Raw genomic sequence first — 22,895 nt, forward strand, 5'->3', positions numbered from 1 at the left:
GTGTTTGTGGCTGAACTGGTGAAAGTCACTTGCTAAAAAAGAGGTCAGATAAGGGTAGAATAGGCATGACCTCTTTCCTATGTTGGTTTACCAACAGTATCTATGCAAAACACCTGTGACAGTTCCCTTCAGCACAATATCCACAGGAGCAAGTAGTTAAGTCCATAGTTACACTGTTTGGGCTGCTTTTATCTGCAACATTCTTCACAGAATGAAGCACTCTGCCTAGAAGACTGTGCCACACAATTGCAGTGACTTCAGATGAATGAGGCAAAAATTATAAGCAGGTATGTGAGGAATTTTCACTTTTCTTCCTCTTTTATTCTTATTGAGATGGAGGCATTTGTGCCTTTTTATTATTTTGAGGAAAAGTATCATTGATGCTTTTTTTTTAATTGAAGATTAAACCTTCATTATATTGAGTATTGCTTGCAATTAGGACTCCTGTTGTAGACTTTGAGCAGTGCTCACCTAATTTAAATCAATTTTAATGATCACATGATACATTTGTATGGCAGAATTAAAAGTGTTGTTAATTATCAAATCATTAAAGTTGTAGAAATTTAGCTAGTCTCTATATTATTCTAAAATAAGCCTTCTTCACTCTAGCCAAAAAGCAAGATCTTTTAAGTAGAGTGTCAAAAAAATCACTCTCAAGTGATCTTTTATTTTGGATGCTTAAGATTAAAACAACAAAGCTGTTTCTTCTGTTGTCTGATGTGGGACTGTTTACAACCAGTTCTTGTTCAACTTCATGAGTTAATTATGTGCTCCATTTACATAATTATAACATACACGGGTGGTCAACGCAATCAAATGCTCTTCTCTTAATTTACTGAGTCTCAGTTGTGATTTGCATGCACATTTTCATTTCCTGTTAATTAATGAAGTTAGGTTTACCTCCAATTATATGTTTATTTAAGCCTAACCTGGTTAGTAAATGAAGTAGCAAAATTTGTTTTCCCTTCAACAGTCCAAAGTCATGAGAAAGATGGTGAACAATCCTTTTTATGTGAAAGATGCTTGGGCCTCTCAGTAAGTAACTTGTTATCCAGCCATTATGATCTGGCTTATTTTTCTTGCTTTGCTACAGAAATAGAAGTCAGATGGGGAAAGCTGTAACATAGCTACAAATGAATGTGAAGCTCCCTCTTCCCATTAATTTTCAGTAAGACTTGGATGACTTAACTGCTTCTGTGCCTTTGAAAGTATCACCCAAGCAGCATCTTAATTGAAACAGAAATTCAAGCAATGAAACGTTATAATCAGGGCCTTTCTTGGTGCATCAGAGAGATGATATGTTCTTTGTGTTCATAGACATAAAAGAACTTTCAAAACCAAGAAAACAGCAGAAAATGTTATTTATTTTTCTGTCCTGTTCTTATGACCGTTGCTATCAATGGAGCCTCTGAAGTAGGACAGAGAAAATGAAATCCAGAGCCCAGTGTGGCTAATATTCAAATCAACAAAAGACTTCCCCCCCCGCCCCACCCCTTCTTTTTTCTTTTCTTCCTGGTAAGGCTGGGTATTTTTTGAATTGACATTGTGAAATCAGTCTGGACAGTAGTGAATGATGTATGAAAAGGATAAACCTGTGCCCATAGCACAAATAAACAGATACTGCAGTAAGATGAACATGGTTGTGGTGTGCTATTTGCTGTGTCCTTTGAGCACAGGCTTACCATGGAGTTTAAAGATTTAAAAAAAAAAACAAACAAAAAACAGGGGGAAGTGGGGGAAGTAAGAAGCAGCTTTTAAAAAGTATTTATTTGTTTTCTTCCTGCCACTCCTTTGAAGAATCCCTTTTTTCTTTGAGAAGGTCTGATGGAGTTTGATATTTTTTTTTGATAGAATAATCCTTTTGTGATATCCATGGATAAATTCAAAATGGTGTCCTTAGTTGTGGGAAATCACAGGAAAATTATTGTCATAGTGTCCATCACACAGCGGGCAACATAAGCCTTGAAGGGGCCAAGGCAACAGGATCAGGTTTACCTGAATGTTTAAATGACTATTTAACTTTTGTCAAATATTTGAGTGAGAATCTGTTAGTGTAAATATTTTTAATTAAATACATTGACTTTGCAGATGCAGAATAAGAATAGTGCAATGAATATGATGTTTTGGCATGTGTTGATGTTCTGGGGACATTTAGTTGGAAAGTAGATTTCCTGGAGTAACCAGAGGGCAAGGGCTTTTCCACATCATTACTTGTCTCTGCTTCTATGACCACAGTGAGTAAAGCCTTGCTTATTCCTTAGACCATTCAGAGAACATTTATGTGTTCCTTAAAACCCTATAGTTAACTATCACGTCATCAAAAGTAACTACTACTTTTTTTTTAGTAATTTGTTGTCAAGGAGATTTTTTGATAATGTTTTTACGTATGTGTTGCAGAGATTCAAATGAAGGTGGTATTTTATAAACAAGATCATACTAACATTGAGCAAGTTTAGACATTCTTGAATATAGCTTCATACACATTAAATGGTGGGATTTATTCTAGAAAACCATATCCCTAGAAATGGAATGTATTTTTAAATTCAGGATGATCCTTTTTTTCAAAAAAAAAAAATAAATCAAATGCTATGAGCTCAAGAAATTTTAATCCTTTGCTGCTATAAATCAGTTTTTGCATGTAGGTTTTCCATAACGTGTCAGTTGTTGTGTCCCATGAAACTGAAAGGAATGAAGTGACAAGATGTCTTAAGAAGCATAGAATAAAAAGATGATGGGATGAGGAAAAAAAATAATAAATGCAGGCACGCTGCTCTTTTCTCTGTTCCTGCAAAGATAAAATCTTTAGTCTAGCGTGTTTGCTTTTGCTGTATCACTGCCTAGAAAAATTAATCATGGATGGGGGATCCTGCTGGGCAGGGTTCTGAACAGTAGAAGAAAATTATGGTCTTGCTCAAAAGCAAATAAAAGAGAGTATTGTAGATATGACTGAAATTCAAAATCCCAGTAGAATTCCTTCCTTCTCCCTTAGTATTTTTGTCTAAAGAAGGAAATTTTGAAAGACTCACAGTTATTTTATTTATGATTCTGTTTAAAACTTTAATCTTTTTTAGGGAGAAGTAACTAGGAAATGCATCATAATATAATCCAAAATTAAACAAATATAGTCAAGGCAGCATTTTCCTCATTTCAGACATGAGTTTGACTTATAATCACCTTAAATATACCTAGTCAACATCTGTAGTTTTGGCATTTTGCTATATAAAATAATACTTTAACTTAGAAGTGTAATACTGCATTAGGATTCGAAGCTCAGTGAATCTAGCATATACCCACAATCCATAATAACACTCAAATCAAATGACCTTTGGTGTGTTAGGAAGAAAGAAAAGGAAAGTTAAGACAACTGGAAGACATTTCATACAGGAGAATAAGTAATGCTGCTTAAAATTACATTCTATTCTTTTTGAGGAAGTGAATTGAACTTAAAGCAGTGAAATGCAATTAAGCTGATTGTACAATGGATTCAACAGCTACAAATAACCCAATCCAAAAGTCACTCATCGCTCATGGTAAGTGGTAGCATGGAAATGTATACATCAGCAGATATTGTGGATTACTACTTATTACAGGCATTGAAGTGTCTATTTAGAAATATTTTGCAGTGGTCTATAGGGTGCCACTTACCTCTTGTGGTTTTTAATTATTCACACCTTCATTTAATGTAACTGTGCATTACTTAAAGATTTTTTTGCTGCATTCTTATCAGATCAGTAGATCAGGAAGGTTAAGGTCATCTTAAGCTACGTCTTAAATTCTTTCATGTGTATAATTGAACATTTTTTAAAAAAACTGTCATTTTAAAAAGTAGCAGTATTCATTTTACTATTGAAGCAGGTGCAACATGAGTTTATTTAGATCTCGGGACTGCTGTTATCAATGCCTAATTAATTTCTTCACAATGTGAAGAAATAAAGAGCAGCAGTCTATTCTAAGGTTACAACCATCCTGATTCATTCCAGATTTCTGACTTGAAATGCGTTATGTTTGCACATTCAGGAATTGTTCACAATTTGTTAGAACATGATGTAATTCTTCATTCATTCTTTGCTTCTGACTTACAAACGGGTTGCATAGTAACATCTGATATGTACATACTGTTCTTGCACTTCAAGAGAATTTAACATCTGTATTTTGAAGGTAACTTTTTGCTTAATAGTATGTCATTCTTACATATAAATGGCTTGTATAAATAATTTCTTCAAACAGCATGTTGCTCAAACATTAAAAATATTCCTCATATTGTTCTTTTGGTAATTTTATATAAAAATCATATAGATTTTTCCCCCAGGAATGCAGGCTAGATACAATATAATTAGACAATATTTTTCTTTGTTCTTCTCATGTCTAGAAATTAATATTGCTCCAGATTTAAAGCTCATGTTGTATATCTCCTATGTTTAAATTATCTGTTAGGTGTGAAATCACTTGTTTGAAAACAGGCTCTTTGCGAGTGCCTGTTTCAGGGCTATTGATGTTTGCTTCTGCGCGCCAAACTACAAGTCACCTTTGGCTCATCTGTACATGGTATTTCTGAAAAATACTGCTGCAATGGAAAACTGTTTCTTTCCAGGTCCCACAAATTCATCCTTTCATTAGCCGAGATTGGTCAAAATGAGACTACCTGCTATAGGAAGCAAGGAAGCAATGTGTTCTTCTTTGTGGTGGTTGGTGTTGATTACAGCTCTGTTTGACTCACTTGGTTTATACTTAAAATCTTTTCTTAGAAATGTATATGCATTTTGTGGTGCCACAGTGCTATTCTTGCACCTACTGGGATGCTTTCAAAAGGTACATGTAGAAATTAATCTTTAGGCCTTTAAAAATTTCCAGTATATTCTACACACAGGTGTCTATTGCTAGGACATCGTGGGCCTCCTTTTGGCTTGGCTGCAGGTGGAGCACTGTACTCCAGGCTTGGCAATAAGCCATATAAGAATAATAAAATTAAGAGGAAGAGACTTAACAAATACTATTGCATCTAGCAATGCTTTCTGGATGTTCTTCTGTTTTTCTAACTTTACTGTTCCCTCTTTTCAAAGAGGACCCTTCAGCCTATTTCACCTGGCATAAGATTTGAAGTACTTTGGTATCATACCACTGAATAGTTTAATCCAACTTGCTTTTAGCATGGTAGAAGTGCTGTTGGAAAGGGTACCAAAAGGGAGTAGAACTATTAGAGGGCAGGTGGTTTCATGTATACAGTGCCAGATTTAGATGAGACCAGAACTGGGAAGCAAGGGAAAAGAAATCTCCCTCCTGCAAACATTTAAGAAAGAAAAAAATATTTAGCATAATGAAATAGAACATACCTACGAATGATAAGATGAAATGAGGAAAAAGGCATTTAGGTTAAATATCAGGCAAACCTTCATGAAGATGGCCGGAAGTGGAAGAGAACACATTGCTTAGGCTGTTTCTCAAGGAAAGGTCTCCACAAGCATTCTTACTGTAGTTGAAGATGCTCCATTTTTTATATCAGTTGGGCACAGTCTATGTTAATTTTAAGTATATAATTTTTTTTCAATATAATGGTTTTGTATTACATCTTCTCCCATGGACTGAACACACAAAATAGCATAATAGGGTTCTGTTTCTTTTCAGTGCCCTGATTCAGCAATGTATAGATGAAAAAGGATAGAAAAGTATAACTGTCATCTCACATTCCTTCTTTGTAGGACAGTATTATTACCTGAGTACTGAACAAGCAGGGCTGATGGAGTTCAAATTAATAGACCTTCCTTTTAGGGTAAGTGGCTGTGTGTATTTGTGATAAACAGAGAAGCTTTAAGTACTTCAATGTGCAATAATTGGTGAAGACTGAGGGATAGTAAATCACACTTCATTCATCATATAATGAGAAAGCCTATGTGGTTTAAGAGGAGGAAAGAATTATGCCTTTTCTTTCACCTATTATTCAAGTCCATCAATAGTGATTGCAAAGATTCCTGCCTTTAGGCAGAATGGAGAAATCGAGAAGAAGCTGGGAAATAAAGTGAGGAATATTAAATATTAATACAGTAATGAGCACTGGGTTACTGAGCTTTTTGCAGTATACCATGTATTTAGTGTCCATCAGTTTATTTTGTTATTATTATTATTATCTACATTGACTGCATATCCATACCCTGAATACATAATTTTTATTTGAGGTTATATGGAAAACATCATTAGTTACTACTCCTGATCCAACATTTTCACTTAATAGGGAACAACAAGCCCATGAAATGTCACATACTAGGCACCTGTGAAAGAAATAGTTTATAGAATGCTTTCATAATGCAGCTGTTCTGATTTTAAGTGCAATGAAGTTGGATCTATTAATTCTAATAATTAATTACACAGTTGATATAATTTAATCATATATAATTAATCTTCTGGTTTGTGTATTTCTACAACATGTCCATCTGAAGAGACTGGGGGAAGCCTACCCTATCATCTGTGCCTACATGTATACCTAGGAAAGTACAGAAGAAGCTAGTGGGAGTGTATTCTTATCGATATGATGAACTATGGTGCAGTTGGTGATAACCAAGTGAGAGACTGGTAGTGTGCACCTCTTGCCAGCCTCAAAGTCTCCTTTGGTCTCCAGGCATAAAGCCAGCATTGATTCCAGCACAGGTAGGAACTTCCCTCAAGTTACGGAGTTGCATTTTCTTGCAGGGAGCATGCGTTGTTTGTTTTCTTAATTTATATATTAAAATACATTGGAAGTTAACATAAGAATTGGAAATTAACATAAGAAAGTGCTTTGAAAGTATTGCCAGGTTGTATTTAGAGATTTTTTGATCTGGTATAGCAAAGAAAGACTGGCTTTGGGGGTTGCATGGGAAGTAATAATGACTGCTTGACAATGAGTGACAGCAGTGCAAAATAACCACCTCAGCATGCTGACATTCAAGGGTGTGAAAATGAGCATTTTCTGGTTTCCAAGCATTTTTGCTTACCTATGCATATTTGTAAAAACATTAATATTTTAATGTGTTCCTTTGAAAACCAGAAAGATATTTTGTATTTTAAACAATATATGGCATTATGAAACAAAATGTTTCTTGTGAGCAACACAAGTATTTTCCAATTTTGAGGCAGATTCTTTGCTGCCTGGAACTGATTGAATTACTTCTGTAGCTGCATCAAGACCCAGGGTTTGTCATGACCTTCTTTCATATTCTTCTTTAGGATAACAGTATGATTCATCTGTGGTTTCCTGAAAGAAGCCTTAATTTTGCTTACACTTTTACACTGAAATTCTCCAAGCTGCAACTTAGGGGTAGGTCAGCTGCAGTAACTTGACTGATGTTTCTGTTACTCTGAGACCTTTCATGGTTTTTAAGGATCAAGAAGATGTCTTTGCAGCTTGGTACATAGTTCCTAGCTTTTCCTTGCAGTCATGAAAAGAAGAAAGTTCTTTTTTTAAAAGAAGCAAAGGTTTAAGTAAGTTTCTGTAACTTCAGGAACTGGGAGAGGACACATCCATTTGAAATCCTTATGGTTTATCTCTCCTTGGTGAGGCTCATATAATTTCAGGATTGTTTGCTGCTCATATTCTCTAGGTTAAAAAAAAAATTAAAAAAAATTATACCCTTTGAAATGTATGAGATCTGGTTAAATATTTTTTGCGTAACGCAATTTTTATAGTGCAAGTTTAGGAAGAAGGTTTACACATTGATTCTCCTCTGAGTGAGAGAGATGTGAATACATGATGTCAATTTAACTCAAACACAGCAACACGTAGCATGGCTTTCCATTTTAACAGAAGAGATCTCTGAAAGATTTCTGACAGAACTCAGTCTCCATGCACAAAAGAAGCTGAAGGATGTTTTTTCATTCAGTGAATTCACAAGCTGTAAAAGAGCACAGAGGTGGGACAAGAAGAAAGCCTGCAAGTAAGCAAATTTCATGTTACATTAACACTTATTGTTTACAGGATCTGCAATTAATGGCTTTGGGAAAATATTTATTAAATACATTAAAACACTTTAGTTACAGAGTTCACACATGACAGCTATACAAGAAAAAAGCTTTTTTTCCCCAAATGCCCTTTAATTTGATAACATAAAAATAATAATTCCCACTACCATCAGTCACACTTAAATCACTGTATTTTATTAAAAGTAAAGGCAGCAACAAAATGAATTTAAGGCAGCAGAATTTAAGTCAGTTCTTGTGGGAATGGACTACTGCTCTTTCCTTCAGTCTATGATTAATTTTTAAATAAATGAAACTGCACAGGCATGAGACCTTAGAGGCCTTCTGATTTCATACTCTCTGAAATGTTCAGATTAAACAGCAAAAAGGTTTCCAAAGTTCCACATTTGAAAAGTATTGTAAATATTGCAGTTTGTTTTCTACTAGAAACTTCTGATAAAATAGACAAATGCTGTGATGTGTATTTTATTCCATGCTATTATTGGGACAGGTATAATACAAGCTACCTGAACCAGGAAGGACCTTTTATGTGTGTGAAGTGGTGTGAATTCAAGGTACTATAATGACATTGACATTCATATATAGTGACTATATAGCCTGTATCCTATATAGGTACAACTCAGCTCCTCTGCTGGCGTAAGAGGACAGCTAATCAACAGATTCAGCTCCAAATCTTCAGAATAGCCTTTACTTTTCTGCTGTTTTATGACACATGGTGGGCAAAGAAAAGAATTCTTCATTATGAGGCTGGTGAAGCATGGGAACAGATTGCTGAGAGAAGTTGTAGCTGCCCCATCCATGGAAGTGTTCAAGGCCAGGCTGGGCTTTAAGCAACCTGGTCTAATGGAATGTGTCCCTGCCCATAGTAGGGGGGTTGGAACTAGGTGATCTTTAAGGTCCCATCCAGCACAAACCATTCTATGATTCTGTGAAAATATGAAATTGTGGCTAATATGGCTTCACTGTTCAAGATCTTGCTGTTACATGGTATAGCATGAGCTATTTGTCATGATCAGGCATACAATAATACTGGTAGAATTCATTAGGGTGGCTTTATGTATTCATTTTTAGGGGCAGTTGAAGCTTCCATTTAAGCTTCAAGTCAGGTCTTGGTGACTAAAATTGGTATCCAAGCACTATAAATTTAGAAAATAGAGTCCATAATCCTTAAACCAGTAGATGTTTACTATATTTGATGAGTCTCTGGTGCACAGGCCGGAACAGCATATATAAAAGTACCTTAAGCATCTTAGGCAATTGTGCCAAATCTTGTTTGATCAATGCAGTTCATCACACCATTACTTCGCTTACAGCTTTGGACAATTTTCGACTAAAAAAAAAAGTCTCAATAGAAACTAATCTTAATGTGTATGCAACATCCCCCAATAATGAATTCATAACAGTCTATTAAAGCTTAATTTACTGTCCTGTCTTAGAACGCTTATGAAACCTGAAGATCCAAAGTTGTCATAGCAGATTACTGTACATGATGAATTCAATCTTTTTCTTTTTTTTTTTTTTTTTTTTTTTAATTGTGGTGCAAACACATAAAGCGAAATTGAGCAAAGCTTTTTTATTTATTGCAGTTGCCAGCTGTCTGTGATGTTTTTCATCCTTAATCATCACTGCATGAAATCAGGAGTAGCATGTAACTGATCTGCTAAATGAGTCAAAGTGGTGCAGTGCTCCTGAACAGTAGATGAAAGCAGTGTTACGTGACAGAGCTGAATTAACAGAATTTCTGGGTGGATTATAGACTATAAATCTGTTGTATGGTATGTTTTGTTCTGTTCAATATGCTTTGTATCTAGACTGTATTATTCAACATGCCTTTCATCACAGATGGTATCTGATTCATTCAGCCTGATGTGGTTTGTAGCCATTTGGCTATCTATTAAGTTTAGATTTTTAAAACATGTCATAATTTCTCTTTTTATGGGATTAGATTCAGACATTTTGTCTATTGAATTATGCAGTGGTTTTGTGTAACTGTGATAAGAACTGAGTTGGCTCAATATTAAGAAAATTTTAATATCTACCCCTTAGGCAGTAGAAACAATACAAAACTTCTAAGGGCTCCCTACATGAATTTCATGCTTTAGACATCTGCTCCAATAGCAGAAAAGCCTGGATAAGTGATTAATACTTTTTCAAGGATTTAGAAAGTTTTTGCTGAGAGTAGAGCACTTGCAACAATGAACCTACTAATCTGTTTGATAAGTTTGAAATAGTAGAACAATCTGGAAAAAGGATAATTCTCATGACCCCAACCTCAAAACCCAACAAGCTGTTACTTGAGAAGTTACAAAAGTTTGTTAATTTTTTACATCCTAGGAGGCTTGGAATGACATAAAGTATGTGATATTGATGGACAATAGTTCCACTGTGCACAGGCTATGAGTTAGTGTTTCTGCTACCTCAAGTAGGAGCAGTGGTTTTTAGATTTCTTAGCATATGAAAAAAAGTTTCTGATAAATCTCACTGTACATTAGTTATTTTACTAACATCATTTCAGCTGCTGATAAGATAGGTAGCTCTGCATTGAGAATGGAAGGCACTGGCCCATATGTCACATTGGATCATGGTAGCATCTCTGTTGGTTACTTGCATAACTCAGGAAAATGTGATTGTCAAACCAAAGTCAGTTGATAATGTTGCAACAGGTTGTGCATAAAAGCATAATGAAAGGGAAAATAGAGTTAAGAAAGGTGTTTGAAATAAAAACAGTGGTGTCAAATTGGAGATATCTGTACCACTTGCTTTAGGTAGTAGCTGAGAACTTACAGAAGGCACCATATGTTAGAGCGTCATCTCTGTGGACCATTGGTTTGCCTCCAAAACACCCCACTAATGTCCACTCTGCATTACACATGGGTGTCATGAGTACACCAGCTATCATGGAAATAGCATAATTGGTAAGCCAAACTTCTGCTGAATGGTGAAAAAAGTGGGAAAAAATGTTGGACTCAATGGACCTTAACCACAGGCTGTGAGGATAAGGACAGCCAGGAGAGGGGACTACCTGGAAGTAGCCAACAGTGATACTGCAGGCAAACCGGAGCTATGCATCAAAATACATGAGAGCAAAATAAAAGAAGTGATGACATTGATGACTGCAGTGATATTTATAACAACAACAATAAACAAAAAAAAATCTGCTTGATATAAGCCTTTATTATGTTTACCAGTAGCTGTTAGTCAAATACTGTCAGAGAATATAGAAACTATGCAGACTATTCACTGGGGTACAAAAATGCTTTCCTGCCAGCATTCAATGAGTGGCAAATTGAATCCAAGAGTCTTCAGTTGAGAAAATGATATGCCATCTGCTTGTCATTCATTTGTGAAGTCTTTTCATACTGGGATGGGAGAGATAGGATTCAAATGATTACGATGCTACAGACAGTGAAATACTCAGGTGTATTCTTACCCTTTTAGGAAATCACATGGAAAGCCTAAAACTCTGAATTTTGTATTAATACAGATTTCAGATTCTGAAATACAATATTTCTGTTAAAGGTGATCTATCTTGAAAAGAATTAAAGGGCATTTTTCTTCCTTGCAAAGTCTCCCAAGTTAATCAGCTGGATCCCTCTAATGAACCTTGGAGTATTTGCCATTGACCAGCAGTGTGTTGGCTTTGACAGCAAAGGACTGATTGCCTAAAAGAGAAGTAAGTAGATGAGTCAGGGGAATTAAGTTTAATGTAGACTGCTAATGAAAGGGACAAGCACTTTTCTTCTCCCCACGGCTCTTGAAGTGTCTCTAAAGCAGCAAAAAATGAACATGTATAATGAAGAAGAGCAATTTTATAGAAATCATTAATATGCACAGGAAATGATACAGAATGCTTATTTTAAGGCTGTTGATGATAAGGCAGGAAATTCCAGTTGTGGAGATGCATACATTTGCCTTTGCTTAAGCTTAGTAAGTACCATGAAACCTTAGAAATAATTCCATAGTTGTTACATTTGAAATTTCATTATAGTTCTGATCTTTTGCCTTTCTAAAACATATATGAAACCATAACAGACATATGTTTCTGGCATAAGTTTTGAAAGATTAAGTCTTATTCCAATCAGATTTAAAATAAAATAGGTAAAGGCTTTCTGAACTCCTGATAAATTCCATCATAATCAAAAAAAGGAAATTTATTTTAAGCCTAGCTTGAAGGATTTCTTTAGGATGATATTGCTGTAGTTTACTATATTTTTGTTGTAATTAATAATGTAATTAAAATCATGGATCTGAAGTAAGAACACTGATAAGAAATGGTGACTCTCAAAAGTGCTGTACATCATGGCAAAATATGTTGGCATCTGACAATATCAAAGACTTTTGTGTCTTACTTCTGATACTGTTTGACCAGATCAGGGAGATGCAAAGCCAAGAAGTTAAAAAAAATGCCCTTATTTTATATAAAGTAACTAAATTACTTTACAGTCCAAGTTAGGGCTGCAAATCCAACAATAAACCACATTTAGAAGATGTTACATAAAAAGTCAAAAGGAAATGAAATTTAGATGGTTTCCATGAATAAATATCTTCTAGGTATGTATATGTGTTTTCAAGATACCTTTGCTCCGACTTTCTTGTGTTCTACAGAAATAGTGGTTTTTAAGGAAGGTTTCAGTTCATTGATTACTATGAGCCCTTGACTCCAGAGAACACAAATTGCAAGGTCCAAGTGTGCCTGTGGAGATCCTGATTGATAGACAAAGGAATAAACCAGATCCTTTACCCTCAGTTAAGGATAACAGCTAAAGTCTTCAAATGTGATTGTTTGCTTTTGGAAACAGGATGGGTATGATATGTCAAGATGAACAGCTGGCTTAATTTCCCTGTTTTTTATGAATCTTTGCCATGCCTATGTATTTAAATGTAGCTGCTGTATTTCAGTGAATTATTCAAGTCTTGCTCAAGTATTGAATTCAACAGAAAAGATAATTTGTGTTACTACGAAATCAGAAAATAAAAAATATATGCATGCATGATGAGAAAAGTGATGGAAAGCTGCTCCTTTAGATAGGAGAATTGGGCCAGGGGAGAGAGAATTAGAGAAAACAGTGTTGAGCAAAACAGCAATTTTATCAGTAAAAAGGGAGCTGTTTTGGCTTTCAGAAGAATAAGAGAACAAGATAAAAGCAGAAGTGGTAGGTACAGACTTTCCCTGTTGCTCTTAGTCATGGTTCAGCTGGGTATCTTTCTAAATTTATACTGGCATTATCTTGGGACAGCTAAGAGCTACTGTAAATTACAGGTGATAAATATCTGTTGGTAAATTTGCCACAAAATGTGCAATGAAATCTTATTTTCAAGCTTTCTGTCATCCACTTTTTTTTTTTTCTCATAAGTAAGCACATGATTTTTTCAACATAGACCTATAAATTGATTACAAACTAATAAACTAATAAACTCTTAACTGGATAATTTATTTAGCAGATAGGTTTTGGTAGTATTGGACTGGAAATTATTGTAAACTTGTCATATGAATTGCAGAATTGTCCAATCACAAAAGTCATGTGATCAAAAAATATTTGATTCAGAACAAAATTATTTTGTTAACATAGCCATGTAGTGCATGTAGAGTATCTCGGTGGATAAGGAATTGGCTGGATGGCTGCACTCAAAGAGTTGTGGTCAACGGCTCAATGTCTAAGTGGAGATCATTGATAAGCGGTGTTCCTTAGGGGTCAGCATTGGGACTGGTGCAGTTTAACGTCTTTGTTGGCCACATAGAGAGTGGGATTGAGTGTGCCCTCAGCAAGTTTCCTGATAATACCAAGCTGTATGGTGCAATCAACATGCTGCAGGGAAAGGATGCCATATAGAGGGACCTTGATAGGCTGGAGAGGTGGACCTGCGCAAATTTCCTGAAGTGCAACAAGACTCAGTTCAAGGTCCTGCACTGGAGGCTGGGCAATCCCAGACACAACTACAGACTTGGTAGAGAATGGATTGAGAGCATTCCTGAGTAGAAGGACTTGGGGGTGTCAGTTGATGAGAAGCTCAACATGAACCATCAATGTGTATTTGTAGTGTAGAATGCCAACTGCATGCTGGGCTGTATCACAAGAAGCATGGCGAGAAGGTCAACAAAGGTGATTTTGTTGACCTCTACTCTACTCTTGTAAGATTCCCTTCCCCCAGAGTACTATGTTCAGCTCTGGAGCCCTCAACACAAGAGGAATGTGGACCTCTTGGAGAGAGTCCAGAGTAGGGCCACAAAGGTGATCAGAGGGCTGGAGTACCTCTCCTATGAAGACAGGCTGAGACAACTGGGCTTGTTCAGCTTGGGGAAGAAAAGGCTTTGGGGAGACCTTACACCAGCTTCCAGTACCTGAAGGGGGCCTGTAAGAAATCTGGAAAGGGACTTTTTACAAGGGCAGGTAGGAATAGGACAAGAGGTACTGGCTTGAACTGAAAGGGGAGATTTAGACTAGACATTAGGAAAAAAATCTTCACTATGAGAGTGGTGAGACACTGGAACAGATTGCTGAGAGTTGTGGCTGCCCCATCCTTGGGAATGTTCAAAGGCAGGTTGGATGGCGCAAGCTGGTCTACTGGAAGGTTCCTCTGCCCATGGCAGGGGGTTGGAACTAGATGGTCTGTAAGGTCCCTTCCAACACTAACCATTCTATCATTCTGTCAGGGATTCGCAAACTGCTGACTGACAAAGTGGGAATTGTGCAAAACACTTTCTCAGTTTCACTGATTCCTTGTCTGTGTTGCTAGCAATCTGACAGTAATTCTAATGCTGGAAATGTGGTAATACCTGCAAGAAAGAAGTGCTTGTAAGACAAATTCTAGTAAATTTTGTGTGAAACATGATATGGGATATGAAAGCGAATGGTGTCTCTCACACCAGCAAAAAATAACCAAGTGTGGCCCTTGCCATAGTTTTGAGGCGCAATTAACCAGAGTACAAGACAAAATACGTCCTCTGAAAAAAGTTATATATGAATTCTTCATTACGAGCTGTATCTAGACCAGTCACGTTATAGATTCCCATTACAACTTAATGCACGTGGCTAAAAGGGAGGTCAGGGTAAACACAGGGCTTGCAGGCTGTAGGCTGAAGTCACCTAAAAAGTCTCTAGTATGGTCAATACTGCAGAGAAGGAAGAGGCTGGAGAAAGAAGGAATGACTTCTGGGCAGGCACACCTGGATGGTGTGTTGGATAAGCAGAGGCAAGCAAAGAACAAAACCTGAGCTTTTAAGTGATGACTAGCCCAGTTCCCAGCCACCCCTGCAATAAGAGCAAATACAGTGCCTAAGAAAATGCTTCAGGTCTAAGCCACTTTCTGGGTGGGGAACAGTGAGACCTTGTCAACAGATGAAGAAACACATCAGCAGATTCATTCATTTCTATATGCAATATCTGCATGAGACATCAAAAGGAAAGGACTTCTGTAAGCAGGTTGTTGTTTTTTAAATTTAAAATTTAAATTTTTAAATTTAAAATGTGTCTCTCTATAATGCTAGGAAAAATTATAATAATCAGGAAAGCACATTTTAAACTAGATGTGTTGGGGGAGGGGAGTATCATTCCATCCCAACACACCCAGTCAGTTGCCAGCACCTATAATAAATGCTCAGAGCAATGTAGAGATATCCCAGCCACTCCAGCCAATGAGCTGGCTTCGTTTGGAGCTCGGCTCAGATGCCTCTATACAAATGCCCGTAGCATGGGGAACAAACAAGAGGAGTTAGAGATGTGTGCACGTCTACGGGGGTATGATATAATAGGCATCACAGAAACATGGTGGGATGGCTCCTATGACTGGAGTGTTGGAATGGAAGGTTACAGGCTCTTCAGAAAAGACAGGCCTGGCAGGCAGGGAGGGGGACTTGCTATTTATGTTAGGGATAGGCTGGAGAGTATGGAACTGTGTCTGGGGACAGATGAGCAGTCCACAGAGAGTTTGTGGGTCAGGGTTAAAGGGAATATAGCTATGGGAGACATTACAGTGGGGGTCTGTTACAGACCGCCTGATCAAGGAGAACCTGTGGATGAAGCACTCTATAGACAGATAGGAAAAGCCTCATGCTCGCAGGCCCTTGTTCTCATGGGTGACTTCAACCACCCTGACATCTGTTGGAAGGACGGTACGGCCTGGCACAAGCAGTCCAGGAGGTTCCTCAATTATGTAGAAGACAACTTCCTTCTGCAAGTAATAGAGGAGCTGACAAAGAGAGGTGCCATGCTTGACCTCGTGCTCACCAACAAGGAAGGGCTCGTTGGAAATGTAACTCTCCAGGGCAGCCTTGGATGCAGCAATCATGAGATGGTTGAATTCAAGATCCTCAGGACAGTGAGAAGAGCGTGCAGCAAGCTCACTGCCCTGGACTTCAAAAGAGCAGACTGGCCTCTTCAGGAACCTGCTTAGTAAGGTTCCATGGGATATAGCCCTAGAGGGCAGGGGGGCCCAGGACTCCTGGTTGATATTCAAGGATCACCTGCTACAAGCTCAGGAGTGTTGCATCCCAACTAGAAGGAAGTGCAGCAGGAGGGCCAGGAGACCTCCTTGGATGGATAAGGAGCTGCTGAGGAAAATTTGAAGTAAAAAACAGGCTTATAATAAGTGGAAGCAAGGATAGGCAGCCTGGGAAGAGTACAGGGATGTTGTCTGGGAAGCATGGACCAGGTTAGGAAAGCTAACGTCCAGTTAGAATTAAACTTTGCTAGGGATATTAAGGATAACAGGAAGGGATTCTATAGGTACATAGCAAATAAAAGACAGACTAGGGACAATGTAGGCCCCCTCTGGAAGCTATCAGAAGAACTGGCTACACAGGATTTGGAGAAGGCTGAGGTTCTGAATGACTTCTTTGCCCCAGTCTTCACTGGCAAAGGCTCTGACCACATCACCAAAGTCTTAGAAGGCAGACGCAGGGACTGTGAGAATGAAGACCTTGTGCCCACTGTAGGAGAGGAACTGGTTCGAGACCATCTTAAAAATCTGAACGTGCACAAGTCCATGGGTCTTGATGAAATGTATCTGTGGGTCCTGAAGGAGCTGGCAAATGAAGTTGCTAAGCCACTGTACATCATATTTGAGAAATCATGGCAGTCAGGTGAAGTTCCCCATGACTGGAAAAAGGGAAATATAACCCCCATTTTCAAGAAGGGGAAAACGGATGACCCGGGGAATTACAGACCAGTCAGTCTCACCTCTGTGCCTAGCAAAATCTTGGAGCAGATTCTCCTGGAAGGCATGCTAAGGCACATGAAAAACAACAAGGTGCTTGGTGACAGCCAGCATGGCTTCACTAAGGGGAAATCCTGCCTGACCAATTTGGTGGCCTTCTATGATGGGGCTACAGAACTGATGGAAGGGGTAGAGCAGTTAATGTCATCTATCTGGACTTGTGTAAAGCATTTGACACTGTCCCACATGACATCCTTGTCTCTAAATTGGAGAGACATCAATTTGATAGGTGGACCACTCGCTGGATAAAGAACTGGCTTCATGGCCGCATGTGCAGAGTTGTGGTCAACAGCTCCATGTCCGGCTAGAGACCAGTAACGAGTGGTGTCCCTCAGGGATTGGCGTTGGAACCAGTCTTGTTTATCATCTTCGTCAGTGACATGGACAGTGGGATTGAGTGCGCCCTCAGCAAGTTTGCCGATGACACCAAGCTGCGTGGTTCGGTTGATACACTGGAGGGAAGGAATGCCAAAGCGACACACTTGTATCCTGATGCCAGCCTCATGAAGTTTAACCATGCCAAGTGCAAAGTCCTACACCTGGGTTGGAGCAATCCCAGGCACAGCTACAGGTTGGGCAGAGAAGAGATTCAGAGCAGCCCTAAGGAGAAGGACTTGGGGGTGCTGGTCGATGAGAAAATGAGCATAAGCTGGCAGCGTGCGCTCGTAGCCCAGAAAGCCAACTGTATCCTGGGCTGCATCAAGAGGAGTGTGACTAGCAGGTCGAAGGAGGTGATCCTGCCCCTCTACTCTGCTCTTGTGCGACCTCACCTGGAGTATTGTGTGCAGTTCTGGTGTCCTCAACATAAAAAGGACATGGAACTGTTGGAACAAGTCCAGAGGAGGGCCACAAGGGTGATCGGGGACTGGTGCACCTCCCATATGAAGACAGGCTGAGGAAGTTGGGGCTGTTCAGCCTGGAGAAGAGAAGGCTGTGTGGGGACCTCATAGCAGCCTTCCAGTATCTGAAGGGGGGCTATAGGGATGCTGAGGAGGGACTCTTCATTAGGGTCTGTAGTGACAGGACAAGTGGTAACGGGTTAAAACAGGGGAAGTTTAGATTGGATATAAGGAGGAATTTCTTTTCTGTTAGGGTGGTGAGGCACTGGAATAGGTTGCCCAGGGAGGTTGTGAATGCTCCATCCCTGGCAGTGTTCAAGACCAAGTTGGACAAAGCCTTGAGTGATACGGTTTAGTGTGAGGGGTCCCTGCCCATGGCAGGGGGGTTGGAAGTTGATGATCTTAAGGTCCTTTCCAACCCTAACTATTCTATGATTCTATGATTCTAATGTCTAATCTAAATCTACCCTCTTCCAGTTTAAAGCCATTACCCCTTGTCCTATCCCCAGATGCTCTTGTAAGAAAGTCCCTCTCCAGATTTCCTGTCAGCCCCTTTAGGCACTGGAAGCTGCTCTAAGGTCTCCTTGGAGCCTTCTATTCCCCAGGCTGAACAAACCAAGCTCTCTCCGCATGTCTTCACAGGAGAGGTGGTTCAGCCCTCTGAGCATCTCTGTGGTCCTCATCTGGACTCACTGCAGCAGGTCTTCACCCTTCTTAAATTGGGGGTCCTAGAACTGAATGAAGTACTCCAGGTGGGACTATCACAAGAGCAGCGTGGAAGAATCCCCACCCTCAACCTGCTGGTCATGCTTCTTTTGATGCAGCCCAAGACATGATTGGCTTCCTGGGCTCTAAGCGCACAGAGAGGTCATGTTGAGCTATTCATCAGCCAACCCCCTCAAGTCCTCCTCAGGGCTGCTCTTAATTCATTTTCTGTCAAGCTGTAGTTTTGTCTGGTATTGCCCAGACTTGGGCTGTATTTGACCTTGTTGAACTTGGGGTTCCCATGAGATCACTCATATTTATCTATTCTTATAAATTCAGTTTGATTCTGCTCTTGCTTTCATAGGTGAAATTATGACTAAATTATTAAAAATATGATCAGAAACTCTGTCTTCATCACACAGTTTTTCAGTACAGACTTAATTGTGGCAATTTCCAGTCTCTACAGAGACTTTTTTTTTAAGGTATTTTTTTCTAGGTGTTTATCTACTAATTTTTAATAAATATAGTACCTGTTTAAGAAAGCAAACCCAGCAATATCCAGTGACAGCTTTGGCTAATCTAAAAGACAGACCTCCTAAATCCTTGTTAGCTTCTCTCTCAGGAAATCTAGGAGTTGGCACCTGCTGCAGGAGCAGCTGTTCTCACATGTCTTACAGATGGCTGTGGAAAAGGAAATCAAATCCCCACTGAATGCAGACCTTTAATGAAAACTGTATAAAATCCTCAACAGCTGACATCATCTCCAGACTTGCATTTTGCATGGACACAAAGACTCAAATCTCACTGGATTCTGTATTTGACAGGTGAGCGTGTCACCAGATGCGCCTGATCATGGGTCACATGTGGCTCCTGAGGCTCCTGGCTGGGAGCCAAGAGTATCCTTCAAGAGAGCTATAAAATTGATGTCACCATCCTACTTCATTTCAAAACATCTATATAAATGTTATGTATTTCTACATTGATATATAAACATGTAAGTGTAACACTTATTAAAATAGTTTACAGAGAGAATATCTGTATAAACTATATATAAACATATATATGTAGAATATAAGAATATACAGTGAATAAACTATGTACAGTTTGTACAGAGGGAACTATTCTGCCTACTAAGTATGCACTGAACTTAAGCATCTAAAGAAATAGGAGACCTAACTAGGAATGCTGGCTTATAGAAAGAATTCAACAGTAAAGTGCTTTGGCAACATAGCAGCAGGACAGGTAGAGAGGTATAAGTCTGAAAGACTGCTGAAAGCTAAATAGTGTTAAAGGCAGAGCAGCAGGTTGAAGTTTCAGAGTGTGGTTTTCAGTGGTAGGATGCAGGACATGTTGATTTAAAAATATCAGCAAGGTCTGAAAGTGTTTTGTGTGCACTATAACTTCAAAGAAAGCTTTTGATTTATAGGGTCTCTGTTAATGTTTAGAGATCTATTCCATATTATGTATACTAAAATGACTATATTCATGTAAGTCTGTTCAATTTCTAGCAGATTACTCATATGAAAAGAGCTGAGAAAATAAGTGGTTGCTAGTCAGTTTGCACACAGAACAGATGTCTACAATGTGCTTCTGCACATCCTAACATGAAAACTTGGGTTTGTCATCAATGATTGATCATTTCAGTACTGCTCTCCAAATATGTCTTTGTTACACTTCTGTTGTTGTCATAGTGGCCTCAAAACTTTTAAACTTGTAGCAGGTGAGATAATTCACTTCACAATGAAGTGACTTTCCTCTCCAACCAGGTGAAGGAATAGGAACCACTCTTCCTTGCACCTGCCAGCTATCCCACACTGTCTGCAAGACTGCAGACCCTGGGATTATAGCATAAAGACCAATTCCTCTTGCAAAAGTTCAGATGCAACAGGTACAGCTAAGCCTCATACATTTTACACCCCTTGCCTCTCATACTTTTAAATCCTGAAAAAAAATAAAATCCACAGCAAGAAGTTCAGTAGATAAGAAAGGTAGAAACAAATAAAATATGAATGTAAAATAGATGCAATTATTATACCACAATATAACAATAGCACATAGGGAAGAGGTCATTTTCATATCAATATCAATATTCATATAAATTAATTTGAAAAGAAATACAAGGCATCCCTCTATAATGCTCTAGGCTTCTTTGGTGCTGAAGCAAAGTTGTGTTGCGTCTACTCTGATGGTGGAGGAAGGAAGGCATCTTGCTGCCCTGTTGCAGAGGGCAACCTACACCCATGTTGCATTTTTTTCTTGCTAGAAAGACTGTGCTGTGTTTTTATTACAGACTGTTTATGATAGCTAATGAAAAAAGTCTGCTTTGATAATTTGTATCCATCTTACACAGCCTTTCAAAGTTTCTTACTGCCTTGTCCAAATTCTTCTTGAACTTCATTATGTTCCTGTTGGGAAAGTGCATATTCAAGTAGTAATAGTCAGAATTTTTAAAAGTAATTTGGGTGATTTTGGTGCTGAATGTATGCAAGAGAAAACCCTATAATTTTAGAAGTATCTAACTGAACTAGCAAAATATACAGGGGTTTTTAACAAGCTTTAGCAGATTTATGGTTACTTAATGGTTATGGCTTACCCCATTTATGGTTACCTAAAATGACCATTGTAAATCACAATCCCTAGCAGGAAACAACAATAATTTCTTTATGTTCTGAAAACGTATTAAAATACACAAACACTGTTGAATTTTAAAGGATTGGTCAACATGATATTGGTCTTAAAGCCAAAACGGCTCCCAAAGCAGACAACTCAGTATCTTTTTATCTTCAGAGCATTTGTGGGCACCTAATACTAATAGTTGATCCCATAGCCAAAATCTATCCCCCTGGAAATAGTTTTGTAGACCAAATAACCCATTAATTAGTTTCCTATTATAGTGGAGCCAGCAGCAAGGAATTTTCCTATAGTTTGAGCAGGAATGGTGCATTTGTCCAGTGCAAATCCAGATGCCTCTGTATGTGTGCAGCACTAACCCTCCACCTGCTCCCAGGTTTTTTGCGGACCAGACACAAGATCTTGGTACAGCTAAGTCATTGCCTGTGGTCAAGGGAAGGTTACAGCCATCTCACTGCTACTGCTCAGTAGACAAATATGGGCAAGAGATACAGTTTCCTTTTTCTGTCATCTCCAGATCACTCTATTTTTTTAATTATGTCTGCACGGTTTTCTCCTTGGTATTAAATTGCAAAGTTAATATACAGAACTTCAGATTTTCATCAGAGGCTGTTTAAACACTTCCCAAATGCCAGGGTTCTGCTGATCTGACCAGTATTTAGCTGATACTCAGCACCTTTAAAGCTCAAAAATACCCTTGTCCTTGCGTGGGCAACTACATCGCCCATTAAAATCAAGGTCTTCCTTACTAAATGGACATAAGATAAGTGTGTTAAATTACTTGAGATAAAATAAGAAATCTCCTGAAAAGCAGACAATTGAACCTAAATCCCACAAGGATATCTTATAACCCTTGGCATTACTTCTTCTTCTAAAAAAACAAAAAAATGAACTTGCAAAACTAATCTGCTTCTGTATAGATTTTTGCGGTAGGAAAATGTACAGCTGTATTTAACCAAGCCTTTGCAAGATCATTAAGCTGCCTTACAATTATTAGTTTCCAGGTGGTGTTTGTTTTTTTAAATGATTTTCATAATCACAATAAACATACATGGGAATGTTGAATCTACCAGGCAAGGCACTGTCCTCTATCACAAAGAGCATATTACTGCTATCTAGGTGCAGGAGATATTTTGCAAGGTGCACCCAGTACATTTTCATAGAAAACCTATTTTTCTGTGAAATGGTGGAATTTCTATTTCTGTTTGATTATATTTCAGACATTTCATCTAGCTGTTCCTTACAAAGTTAAATCAGGGCCATTCCAAACTAAGCAATAAATAGGGCATCTCTAATTTTCAGGAATTAGAAATGCAAGAGCTAGATTAAGCAATCTAGAGTATTTGTATCAAATATTTCATTGTTCCATCAATCTGGCAATTGGAGAAGTGCACAGTAGGGTTTAACTTTAATGAGGCTGAGTAGAAGAGGAATACAATCTCATTACTGGTCCCATAATATTTTGCCCTCTTACCTTTTTATTCTCTTGGAAAAGAGAGGAGAATTTATAAAATTTTGCCAATGCTCTTCACAGTGTAAAGCAATATTTTCCCTACAAAA

The 22,895-nt window shown here is 38.3% G+C and overlaps 1 long non-coding RNA gene across 1 annotated transcript; it reads left to right on the forward strand.

The window, feature by feature from the left end:
* The first annotated feature begins 202 nt into the window (after positions 1-202).
* LOC134155829 (uncharacterized) lies at positions 203-7,937 on the forward strand. The gene is made up of 3 exons (XR_009961739.1): positions 203-287; positions 6,432-6,639; positions 7,198-7,937. It is a non-coding gene; the product is annotated as an uncharacterized LOC134155829 (long non-coding RNA).
* The last annotated feature ends 14,958 nt before the right edge of the window (positions 7,938-22,895 follow it).

The sequence above is a fragment of the Pezoporus occidentalis genome, unplaced genomic scaffold, assembly GCF_034315485.1.
Source record: "Pezoporus occidentalis ecotype Australia unplaced genomic scaffold, CSIRO_AGI_Poc_V1 ctg8, whole genome shotgun sequence".
NCBI lineage: Eukaryota > Metazoa > Chordata > Aves > Psittaciformes > Psittacidae > Pezoporus > Pezoporus occidentalis.